Source organism: Anolis sagrei, chromosome 2 (genome assembly GCF_037176765.1).
Source record: "Anolis sagrei isolate rAnoSag1 chromosome 2, rAnoSag1.mat, whole genome shotgun sequence".
NCBI classification, from domain to species: domain Eukaryota; kingdom Metazoa; phylum Chordata; class Lepidosauria; order Squamata; family Dactyloidae; genus Anolis; species Anolis sagrei.
The window spans coordinates 181184979-181197764 of record NC_090022.1 but is presented as its reverse complement, the minus strand read 5'-3'; the positions used below and the strand labels follow the sequence as shown (position 1 = coordinate 181197764).

Below are 12786 nucleotides of genomic sequence, written 5' to 3'. Positions count from 1 at the left end.
ATTTTTATTGAAATAATATATGATTACAAGGAAAGTGGGAGAATATTATGTAGAAGATAGAAAAGTAGGAAATAAGAAGAAACTGAAGAAAAAGAAAATTTTAAAAAAATTAAAAAAGAAAAAAGAAAAAAGAAAAAAATAATTGTACTTCCAAGCTCTCCCCAACCTGGGTATCTCATTCTTCTTACAGTATCATTGTTTTGAGATTTTCCTCCTCAGGTATATCTTTTTTTGGAGAAGGCTCTAACTAATTACGCTGGCTAAATTATTAATGTTCTCTTTTTCCATATAATCTCGAAATAATTGCCAGTCAGTCTTTTTAATCGGCTTTCCATGATGTCTCTTTAGAAGTTGGGTCAGTTCGTCTATGTTCATAATTTCCATACTTTTCATTATCCATTGTTCTTTTGAAGGGATTTTCTTCTGCCTCCACATCTTTGTGTAGGTTATTCTCGCTGCCGTCGTCAAATAGTTAAGGAGCACTTCTTTATTATGTTCTATTTTCAAATCTAAGAATCTTAGTAGGAAGTATTCTGGTTTCATTTGGAGTTTGATGTCTAAAACTTTCTGTATTTCTTCATGTATAATTTTCCAGAATCTTTTGGCTTTACTACATGACCACCACATGTGGTAAAAACTTCCTTCTTGACCTTCACATTTCCAGCAATTATTATTGAGGCTTTTGTAATATTTGCTTAATTTGGATGGTATAATGTATCAAAGGTACATCTTTTAAACCAGTTCTCTTTTAGATCATATGAATAAGTTTGTTTTATTTTGTTATTCCAGCTGTTTTCCAGCACCCAAAATGTTGAGCGTAATGTTAAAGTGAATATATGGGAAAATGTAGACCAAAGGTGTACATTTGTTTTGTACAGTAATTTAAAAGAAGATACATAGATGATTTTTTATCGTGTCAGAAGCAACTTGAGATTACTGTAAGTCGCTTCTGGTGTGAGAAAATCAGCCATCTGCAGAGACATTGTCCAGGGGACACCTGAATGTGTAACCATCCTGTGGGAGGCTTCTCTCATGTCCCCGCATGGGAAGCTGGAGCTGACAGATGGAAGCTCACCCAGCCTTGCAGATTCGAACCACTGACGTTCAGGTCAGCAGTTCAGCTGCCACAAGGGTTCAACCCATTGCACCACTGCGGCTCCTATATATTAGATGATGTACAGATGGTATTTCACCTGAGGTCACTGGAAAGTGAAATTGGAAGCCTCATAGAAGTGGTAGAGGTAGTAATTATGTCTGACAACCAGAAGGAAATGGCAGAACTAGAACTTAGCCTCATCCATGTCCCTGCAGTTTGGCTCTGTGGAGGGGTGGCAAATGTCAAAAGATCAGAATGTTTCATTGTAATGAGAGAAAATGATATCACTATTCTCAATGTAGCTTGAAAAGGGAGAACTGTTCAGCTGCCTTTTGCAGATTGGCTGTTATACTGTATTTCTGCTGGCCTGGTAGCAGCAAGGAAGAAAACCAGCATTAATCTCATCTTGCTGGGTTAGCCGTCTATTTGCAGGGCAGGTTTCAAGCTGTGAAGTCAGACTATGCTTTGTATAACCTTACACTTCATTGCTAGTTTTATTCTAATCTTGGCCTTTGGAGCAGTGCAGTTTCTGTGCATACTCTTGTTTTCAAACTGTTGTATTTTAAATGCTGGTAGGAATGTTGTAAAGTGCACAGGAGTAACCTTTTAGATTGCTTCAACTGGCAAAGGGGATTATAGGCTCTCTCCAGGCAGCTTGGGTCTTTCTTCCTTGTACGCTTAGTTAGGCTGGGAGAGGAGGAGAGAAGGGAGAAAACGCTTCCCTCCTCGTGCAGCACTAAATTGATGCTGGAGAAATAACTAGAGAGCTAACTGTGGCATATGTGTATCCAGCAAGCGAATTATCTCTTTTTGGGAATAGAGTATTTTTCCTCCAATTTGATTAATAACAACCAGCAGCAGAAGCAAGAACAGCAGCTGGCAGATCTGAATAGCCAAGGTGCAGTCAAGAAAGGTCAGAAATGTTCAGAACGTGGCATTGGAAGGGCAGAGAGTAAACAGCTCATTACGGCAAACATATTGGGAACAGACAAATCCAGGTAGATGTTGTCTGACTCATTTGAACTCAGGTGAAAGACCAAGACAGTAAGCCCCACAGTATTAATGCACTTAGGTGCCTACTTTCTCCACTTAAATCGTGTTGAAAGAGAGAAACATGGTAGTAAGGTCATGTTTCAATGATTTTAGTGTGAAAGAAGCACTTACTGTCATACTTATATGACTCTTAGAACTTGGACCTGCCTACACCGCCCAGGGCCCACCTGATAGTGCAGCGGATTACACTGCTGAACTTTCTGACCAAAAGGTTGGTGGTTAACATCCAGGGAGCAGTGTGACTCCCGCTGTTAGGCTCAGATTATGCCAACCTAGCAATTCAAAAACATGCAAGTGTGAGTAGATCAATAGGTACTGGTATCAGGCGTCGGTGGTGCCTGGGAGGGCTTTCGCACAACTGAGACTCGTGCGCCAACAGCGACCATACCTCGCGAAGGCGGATCTGGACGGAGTGGTCCATGCCTTGGTCACCTCCAGATTGGACTACTGCAATGCGCTCTACGTGGGGCTGCCCTTGAAGACGGCTCGGAAGTTCCAACTGGTCCAACGAACGGCAGCCAAGATGCTAACTGGGGCCCCTTACAGAGAGAGGTCAACCCTCCTGTTCAAGGAGCTCCACTGGCTGCCGTTTATTTTCCGAGCCCAATTTAAAGTGCAGGTGCTTACCTACAAAGCCCTGAACGGTTTGGGACCAGCCTACCTGCGTGACCGCATCTCCATCTACGAACCCACACATTCAATTCGGTCATCTGGAGAGGCCCTGCTCGTGATCCCACCTGCGTCGCAAGCGCGCTTGGTGGGGACGCGGGACAGGTCCTTTTCCGTGGTGGCCCCCCGACTCTGGAACACCCTCCCCAAAGATCTTAGACAGGCCCCTACATTGGCAGTCTTCAGAAAGAACTTGAAGACCTGGCTTTTCCGATGTGCCTTCCCAGATTAGGAAACCTCCACTACCAAGTCCCATAAGCACTTTACTAGAACCAATGATTGCTGCACATCGCACATCGCACTTGCCCTAGAAGCCTCATATACACCTCCTGTCACATCAGCACTTTTAATTCTTGTAGCCATTACTCTGGCCCGGCCCAGTTTTATTGTGTTTTAGTGTATTGTTTATTGCCTGTTGTTCATTTTGCTTTATTCTGTTTTTAATTGTTTGATTTGCTTAGATTGTATTGTTATGTTGTGTGTTGAGGCCTCGGCCTGTGTAAGCCACATCGAGTCCTCCGGGAGATGCTAGCGGGGTACAAATAAAGTTTAATAATAATAATAATAATAATAATAATAATAATAATGCTTCTGCTGGAAGGTAACTGCACTCCATGCAGTCATGCTGGCCACATGACCTTGGAGGTGTCTACGGACATTGCCGGCTCTTCGGCTTAGAAATGGAGATGAGCACCAACCCCCAGAGTCAGACACGACTAGACTTAATGTCAGGGGAAACCTTTACCTTACACCACCTAGAACAGGCACAACCTGTGGCCCTCCAGGTATTTGGGCCCCCAGTTACCTAAAGCTCTAGCCAGCTTGTTGATTGGGCAGGAATTCTGGGAGCTGAAGTCCAAAACACCTGAAGGGCCACAGGTTGTGATCTAGAAGAGAAGATCCAACCAGTCCATACTTCAAGAAATAAAGCTCATCTGGTCATTGGAGGGAAGAATAGTAGAGGCCAAGATGAAGTACTTTGGCCACATCATGAGAAGAAATGAAAGCTTAGAAAAGACAATGATGCTGGGGAAAATGGAAGGAAAAAGGAAGAGGGACCGACCAAGGGCAAGATGGATGGATGGGATCCTTGAAGTGACTAGCTTGACTCTGAAGGAGCTGGGGGTGGTGACAGCTGACAGGGAGCTCTGGCATGGGCTGGTCCATGAAGTCACATAGAGTCGGAAATGACTGAATGAATGAACAACAACATATATTAAAGTGGGGATTCAAACTCAAGGAGTTCACAAACTGTTTTTAATCTCCCATTTTTCTAAAGCATTTAGTAAAGAGAGGGATTAAGGAAGAGCTTGTGAAGGTCATATAAGAGGAACTGAAAACAAGGTTTGAAAAAAAATATTATTTTTGGTGATTGTATGGCTGAGGGATTCTGAGAGTTGCTGTTCAAAGAGTTAAAATTTCAGTTATTGCTTAAAGGTGCTGCATAAGAATTGGCAGCTGGCTTTCCCAGGAGGTCCGCCTTACCCTTCCTACTAGTTGCAGCTGCCAATTGGCAAAGCAAAGAGCCAAGGATGATGTGGACATGCTGACTCTCTGGAAATCTGTGTATTCAGAACTTTTCTAAAATGAATATGTGATGTGATATGAACTGTTGGAACCGAATAGCATTTTGACATTTCTGTTAAAATGTGGGAACTTCCTCCAATAATAGTTCATTTTGCCAAGAAGGCAATTAATCTGCAATTGGCCCTCCCTGAAGGGTGAAAAATGAACACTACATTGTTCTTTTCCTTCTCATTTCCCTCTTTGTGGTAATAATAGATAAGGATTGTTCTTTTACATGTGGGAAATATTTTGAAAGTACACTTATTAAAGTGCTCTTCAATAGGCTTCCAGCTCTGCCCATGGCCTGTTTCTGGTGAACATTATCCTCAGTGCATGGCCATGACAGAGCTTTCCACCTGGCCATATTGTGAACCCACCTCCCAGTATGGAAGGACAGAAATATTCAACACATCCATTTTTACTTCATTTTCACGCTGTCTCAGGAACTTAGGTTGTGTAATAAACAAACTTTATCTGGCTTTTGTCTTCTTGTCCTAATTGCCCAGTAAAAGACAAAAAGGTAATGATTTGATATGTGATCACAGGGTACACCCTGTCAGTAGCTTGTGCACACTTAGGACTTCTGGTTCTGTTTCTATGCGCTTAAGAAACAAAACCCAGTGGAAGTCCCACAAAGGCCATCGTGTGACATAAGGGCACTTCTGGTGGGGCTCTGAGGGGCTCCGTTTCCTACACGCATGGAAATGGACCCAGAAATCCATCTTCAGGAGTCAAATGTTACCACTCCAAACCTGAGAAAGCAAGGGGAAGGACGTGGGATCGGTGGCTATCTCAGAATATGGCAAAAGATGGGAATGGGCGTCCAGCCTGATGAAGTGGTTAGTGGAGATGATATAGCATTAATTCAAGAATACCCAGTCCTTAAAAATGACTTAGATTTTGAATTGAATTGAACATCTGTATCTGGCAGACTGTAATATTAATAATAATAATAATAATAATAATAATAATAATAATAATATCTTTATTTATACCCCGCCACCATCTCCCCAACGGGGACTGGGGGCGGCTTACATGAGGCCAAGCTTTGAGAAGCTTTGAGGTATTTCCCCACTAAGGCTGCTTCTACACAGGCCTAAAAATGCTGGCTTGACTCGCTGTAGAGACCAGCCAGCCAGCCAAAACTCCACCTTATTGGCAGGGTGGCATTCAGATACCCACCTGTGCTGATCCGAGATTGGAACGGGTGGGCAGGGACACTGCCAGCCTCCCTTTCAGCTCTCCCTTTCACCCTCAACTTCCCAGCCCACACCCCAGATGGATGGAGACCTCCAAAGTCTTTTTTTGGCTGTTTGAGGGGTAGATCTGTGTTGGATCTGGCCCAGGTCCCACTTGATTTGGGAGGTTCATTGCTATATGTTTTGTGAGTGACTGTACTCTTTCTCAGCATTACCTGTTTCATGATGTTTCAAGTCATTCTCCATTGGTTGCCTGTAATACTGAATGGGGCTAGTGTTAGGCAGAATCCTGCACACTATTATGTCATTTGCATTGGTAATTGGAAGCATATATTTTTGTTAGGTCCTCAAATCTCTATAAGGCCAAAAGGGACAAAACGTAAAGGTAGACCTCCTCAGAGGATGGTGGCATATCTATCTTTGGAGGTCTTTCAACTGAGATTGGATAGACGTCCTTCATGATTGCATGTCACTTTCGTTATGACACTACCTTTTCCAATGATGGCCTTTCCTACTTCATGTAGGTGTCTTCATTTGCTGTGTTCAAAAACTTCCTACTGTAACACCTATAACTCAGAAGCTTAATTTGACCTGAGTTTGATCAGAGGGCAGCACGGATCTGATTGCTTGTACTTATATGTAACCACTGTATTTCTGATTTAGAAGAAAGATTAGAAAGCATCGTTGTTTCATCATTTCCCCAAAAAGAAAAGATTATGCAAAGAGGCATAGAACTCAAGGTATCCAGACAAGTCTATTGATTGGACTACAAGGTGAAACAGCCAAATACTGGACCTCTGATATATTGTACCATAATATGTCTTACAGCCTGGGGACAGATTATGGTTGGCAATTCTTAATGTGATAGACGAGAAACGTTTTGTGATCAGATGCCCATTGAACTAAGCTTTACCTGTTTCCTTATCTGACAGGCACAGGAAATGAAAATTTAGGTTTCACATCTGAAAATGGTATGTTTATATCAGCTAAAGTTCATGCACTGCTGTGTCCTTGGGTTGATCTGAGATAATATTTGCTATCTCTGTCATGGAGAAAAAGGGACCAGTTGAAGCAGGTGTTTGGGAAATTGTGTTGGGCTCATGTGGTCTGAGTCTGTAAGTTCCCTGGATTCCTTGAAAGTTACTTTAGGTTTTATGAAAGAATTAATAATGATACCAGATTTGGGAAAGTATCAAGTAAAAATCTACTTTGCATATTTCATTTTCATTCCACCCCCACCTCCTTTTTAGCATAAATTAATAAAGCACTGCAGTAAGTTGAGATAATAAGGAAAATACATTTCAGGTGTTGGCACGAAGACTTTTCATAAGTACAATGGACAAGCAAAATACCACAGTTAAGTCTTAAGATATATATTAGTTTCTGAAAAGTAGGTATCTGCAAGGAATTGTTGCAGGAAGGATGGGGATAGGCAGAGGGACAGAGGGGCTTTTGGCCCTCTGTCCTTCTGTATCTACCTGGACTTTAGCTTCTTCTTCCCATCTACTTCTGCTCTACATATCCTCCTCTTCCTTCTCCTCTTCCCTTTTTAACTCCAACCATTTGTCTGAAGAACTGAGAATATTTTTTGGAGTTTAGACACTCATAGACTAAACGGTATGCAAGATTTCAGCCAAAAAGGCGAATGCAGATTTGGAACATCATTCTGTATATATCCTTAACAAATAAAACTATTTTGTGAATTGAGCAGAATGCCATTTGGCTATATTCATTTTAAAGTGGATTGAGTGATCTAGGGCATCATTTTCCAGCCACTTATCTTCTGAAACTACCATTAGTGTGAACACAAATTGAACTGGAGCAGTGCTTGGCAGATTACTTGTTTTTAAAGTGAATAAAAACCACATGAGGGACGGATATCAGCACAATAAATACTTCTGTGTTTACTGAATCTACTGATTAAGATGCTTTAATAGCAAACATATTGTGTTTTGAATATTTGAAGCAGTGAACTCTGAACTTACAATATCCATGTTCTGAATAATAAATAAACTATCCGGAGCAAATAAGCACTGTTATATTAAAATTTGCAAAATATCTCCCTTCTAAATAGCCTCATTATTTGTATCAAAGTTATTCTCTTTTTGGAGTGGTTTTGGTTATGTGTATATGTGTGCTTTTAGAAACACCTTCACACCCTGCAAATAGCCCCCACCTTGTCCACTTTCTGGAAAAGACTTGGATGTTCCAATGTGCCTTTGAATAATGGTTTAGCTACTGATCAAGTCTGCCTAGCCCTAATTTTCTGGTTGGATCCCCTGTATTTTATTCCCAGCCCCGGCCCTACAGTTTGCGTTTGCAGTAGCCCTTGTCCTGCCCTATAAGTCTCAAATCAGCACATGCCTACTTCTCTTGTTTGATGTTTGGTTCATGTTTTATGTTGCCTTATATTTTATTGGTTTTTATTGTTTTAATATATTATACAGTTACATGTTTAATTGTGTTACTCTGTAACCTTGTTTTTGGGCTTGGTCCCCGTGTAAGCCACCCATAGTCCCTTTGGAGAGATGGAGGAGGGATATAAGAATAAAGTTATTATTATTGACACAAAAGCACTGTAGGTCACAGCAAACGAGATCTATATGCTGGATTTCGTATCACAAAATCACAAGTCAAACACTTCCCAAGTGTCTAGGACTGTATGATGTATTTTCGATGCGTGCAGATCCAAGTAAGGTGGCCTTTTGCTGTTGACAGATCGTGATTTTGTCAATGTTTATTGTTTCCAAATGCTGGATAAGATGATGATGATGATGAGGATGATGATGAGGATGATGATGATGATTATTATTATCATATAGTCTCTGTCATGTGTTATCATAAACACATAAATTACTGCATTTGTCTACAGTACCTATAAAGTATTTACTGAAATCCTCCAGATTGATGACATTGTAGTTGTTTACATTTATGGATAACAGAAGATAGGCATAGGATCTGTAAAGATCGTTTCCCTTTATATCAGCTCATGAAAAGAAAACCTGAGTCAGACATAGTGACCATCTATAGTACCTGGGTTTTATAACTTAGGATCACATTGAGTTGGCTCCTGGCTGTCCTCACAATGTTATCCACTTCTGATAAGTTTTACATCCTACAAAGCAACCCTTTGGGAGTAAATATGTTTTATGTATATTTACTAGCTTTGCAGCCCAATCTAATTATGTTTATCTTTAAAATATATCTCACTTTATTCCATGAATTCCTGACTACACATGGGAATAATTATAATTTTTAAGTGCCTTCTTTTTCCACAGGAAAAAAAAAACATGTTAGCTTTTTTCATCTTGGGTTAGAATGAAAACATTCCTGGCATTTGAAACTCCCTTGTGTTTTTCTTTGGCGTCCTCCTTCACATGAGTCAAACGCCTAAACTGTACCATTTTCAAAAATGGGTGGCTTGATGATGTGAGCCTCTTTTGTTTGCAAGCGCATGGACAGGACCTTGACTGTGCCAGCTAAAGTAGCAATCTGCTCCTGGAAAGTAATATTTCTCTTTCCTAAAATTTAATATTTTTTAAATTATGTCTTTCCATGCTGGGTTAGTGCTCAATCTCTGTTTGGGCTTGGGTCACATTTGGAACTACACATAGGACTTTGTGTAGCAGAATTCTTGGGCGCTTGAATCTTCCTGCCAGTTGTGTGTTAATGCTACATACCCCCTGTTGTATTATGGAATACTAATTGCAAATGATGGTGGATACTGGATTGTTCTGTGAATTGCAGACTGTATTTTTAGCAACACTCCCTCCTTCTCTAAAGGTTCTTCGTTTTCTTATGGAGAGATTCCTTGGAGATATTTATAGAGACAGGAAAAGAATTTCAGAGCACACAATTTCTATTAGGTCGCAAATTGAGTGTCTACAGATGGTGGATATGTTGCCCTCTGGTGTTGTTTCTAAATTTCCTATTTCTCCCCTCATATGATCAACTATGTTCTCTTCAGCTACATATAGTGGTATTTTCTGGTTGGCTATCCTCCACATATCTGGAAGGTCAATCTCATCAGTCACCCACAGTATGGCAAGTGATTAAGGATGAAGGAAGCTGTCATCCAAAGAAGACCAGGATAATATTGTTTTTTAAAGATCTGTTACTATGCAATACTAATAACATAAACTTATGTTCAGGAATTAAGTGAGAAGATACTTAATTGCTGAGCATAAGTTTATATTATTATTATTATTATTATTATTATTATTATTTTACTGACACAAAAGCACAGTATGTCACAGCAAACGAGATCTATATGCTGGATTTCGTATCACAAAATCACAAGTCGAACACTTCCCAAGCGTCTAGGACTGTGTGATGTATTTTCGAATGATGTGCACAAATCTAAGTAAGGTGGCCTTTTGCAGTTGACAGATCGTGATTTTGTCAATGTTTATTGTTTCCAAAATGCTGGCTGAGATGTTTTGGCACAGCATCCAGTGTGCTGATAACCACTGGGACCACCTGTACTGGTTTATGCCAGAGCCTTTGCAGTTCAATTTTGAGGTCTTGATAGCGGCTGAGTTTTTCCTGTTGTTTTTCCTCAATGCGACTGTCACCCAGTATGGCAACATCAATAATCCAGACTTTTTTCTTATCCACAATCGTGGTGTCTGGTGTATTGTATTCCAAAACTTTGCCAGTCTGGATTCGAAAGTCCCACATTTTATTATTATTATTATTATTATTATTATTATTATTATTATTATTATGCTTTAGCTGCTTTAGTGTCATTCTATGACATTAAAGCAAGCATGGTGAGGTAGTGGTTTGCGTGTTGGGTGATGACTTGGGAGACCAGGGTTCAAATCCCTACTCAGCTATGGAAACACACTGGGTAACCTTGGGCAAATCATACCTTTTCAGTCTCAGGTGAAGACATCCCCCCCCCCCCTCTTCTTAACAACCCTTGCTAAGCAAAGATTTGCTTTAGAGGCATCATAAGTGGGGAAAAACATGAAAGGACAATTGTTTCTTTGTGATAACGTGACCTCTGTATTTCCCATATGTTCTCCACCTACTATTTTGGCTCTTATCCTGTTTAATTACATTGTATTAAGGGTTTACTGGTATAGATGTGTGCAAGTTGTGCATAGGAGTTGATCTGTTGTGCCTGAACAAGGAGAGAAAAGAGGGATTGCATGTGAGATTTCCAGCATCAAAGATGCAACAGAGAGATCTGTTTAATTCACCGAGAGATGATGAAGAGCCCTGTCTCTTCTACTTGCGATGAATTTTTTCTTCCTTGTCAAGTTGAAACCATTTAGTTTTTATGGTTTGTGCAAGATAATTTCTAGCTCAATGGTTCTCAACCTGTGGGTCCCCAGGTGTTTTGGCCTACAATTCCCAGAAATCCCAGACAGTTTACCAGCTGTTAGGATTTCTGGGAGTTTAAGGACCAAAACATCTGGGGACCCACAGGTTGAGAACCACTGAGCTAGCTGGTTAACTCATCTGTAGGCTCAAGGTCTGAATACAGCCAGTATTTTGTAAGATTTTAGGGTAATTGCCTCATGTGAAATAAGAAGAGCATGACTACAAATCACTATTTGAAATATATATGCTTTACTATTAAATATAATGTATGCAGCATGTCTTCATTATTAATATTTCTTAGTCACAGAACAATACTGTCTTTACAAAGTACAAAGCTTAAATCTCTAAATCTCGTTTAATGGATTGCTGGGATTGAAAGGCATAGGTGTGTGCATTGCTAATTAGCAGCAGTATTAGTAATAATAATAGATTCTGAAGTGAGAAGATACTTAATTCCTGAACATAACTGCAATCTATGATTACTGTACTGTGCCATTAATTTTAATTACTATAATCTACCATTAATAATTGAGCCTTTCAAAGGAAGATGAAGGTATGAGGTAGCAGAAGACTTCAAGCTCAAGCATATGTGGCATTTGTTAATAATGGAGAATATTCTTGAATGTACTATTTGTAATACATTCAAATATAGTGATTTGCCATCATCTGTTTTTATAGTGACCAGACAGCAAGGGTAAGAGCTGGAGGTCCAGTCTGAGACATGGTCAAGGAACTATCCATGAAGGGCAGGGAGGTCAGAGGGATGCATCACTCAGTTACCCACCCACCCTTTAGCCTTGTGTTGCTTTTTCCTTGGTACAATGGTATAAATAAAGATTATTATTATTATTATTATTATTATTGACACAAAAGCACAGCATGTCACAGCAAATGAGATCTATATACTGGATATTATTATTATTATTATTATTATTATTATTATTATGTTGCTGTTAGGTGGCTGTGGCCATTCTCCAGTTGTCCCTCCACATTTGCAGTTGTGACATTTGCAGATTCTATTATTCACAGATTTGATTTGTTCTCTGTGGGAATATCTGGCTCCTTCTGTGTAGATTTATGGTCAACTTCCTCTGCTTATGCTGGAGGACATAGGGATTTCTAGCGTTATGACCTCTCTTGGGGATTTCAAGAGAGAAAACCTCTCTAAGAATCTCTAGGTCCTAAAGTGCCATTTTGTGGTCATTTTCCAGCCAAAGTCGTCCATAGGGTCATGCTGGAAAACCTATAAATTCCTTAAAAATAGCAATTTATTAACAGTTGTCCACTTTCACAGGTCCCTAACACCAGTGAAAGTGGAGGACTGAACTAGGTGATTACATTGTTTCTTAATTATCATTGCGTTCTTTGCATATTATTGGCAAGGTGCTAACTTGGAATAGAATCTATGATGGACTTCTGTGTAGTGAGCTTGGACAGGTGATGGCAAAACACGATATTTGAATGTATGTTTAATTTCCACCTTTGTTTTCTGAAAGTCTCAAACTTAAGTGGTTGTACCCTCTGATTTGGGATCCGAGGGGAATGATTTGTACAGAGGTGCATTATACAGCTCTCTCTTCGCATTTTAATGGTGCCACGTTTTTTTATTGGGAGGAATTAGATGATGCAACTATTTCCAGCATGGCAGAAATTACTCACTACTGAGTTTGAAAGGAGGCAAGCCCAAAGCAGTGAGTCAGGTGGCATCTCAGCAAGCAGCATCCTTTGTGGGTGGATACTTCCATTTCCTTGAAATCTTTAATTGCTAAATGATGTTTTTGAAACACTCTAGCCCTTCTCTCCTGGCATACAGTCAGGGAATTGCTCTGTTAACACAAGCAAGGCTCTAAAGCTGAATTTGAATTGTCTTGA

The 12786-nt window shown here is 40.1% G+C and overlaps 1 protein-coding gene across 2 annotated transcripts in view; it reads left to right on the top strand.

The window, feature by feature from the left end:
• Positions 1 to 12786, top strand: part of PRKCA (protein kinase C alpha) — a 266698-nt gene that overhangs the window by 100876 nt on the left and 153036 nt on the right. The gene's annotated exons all lie outside the window — the stretch shown is intronic.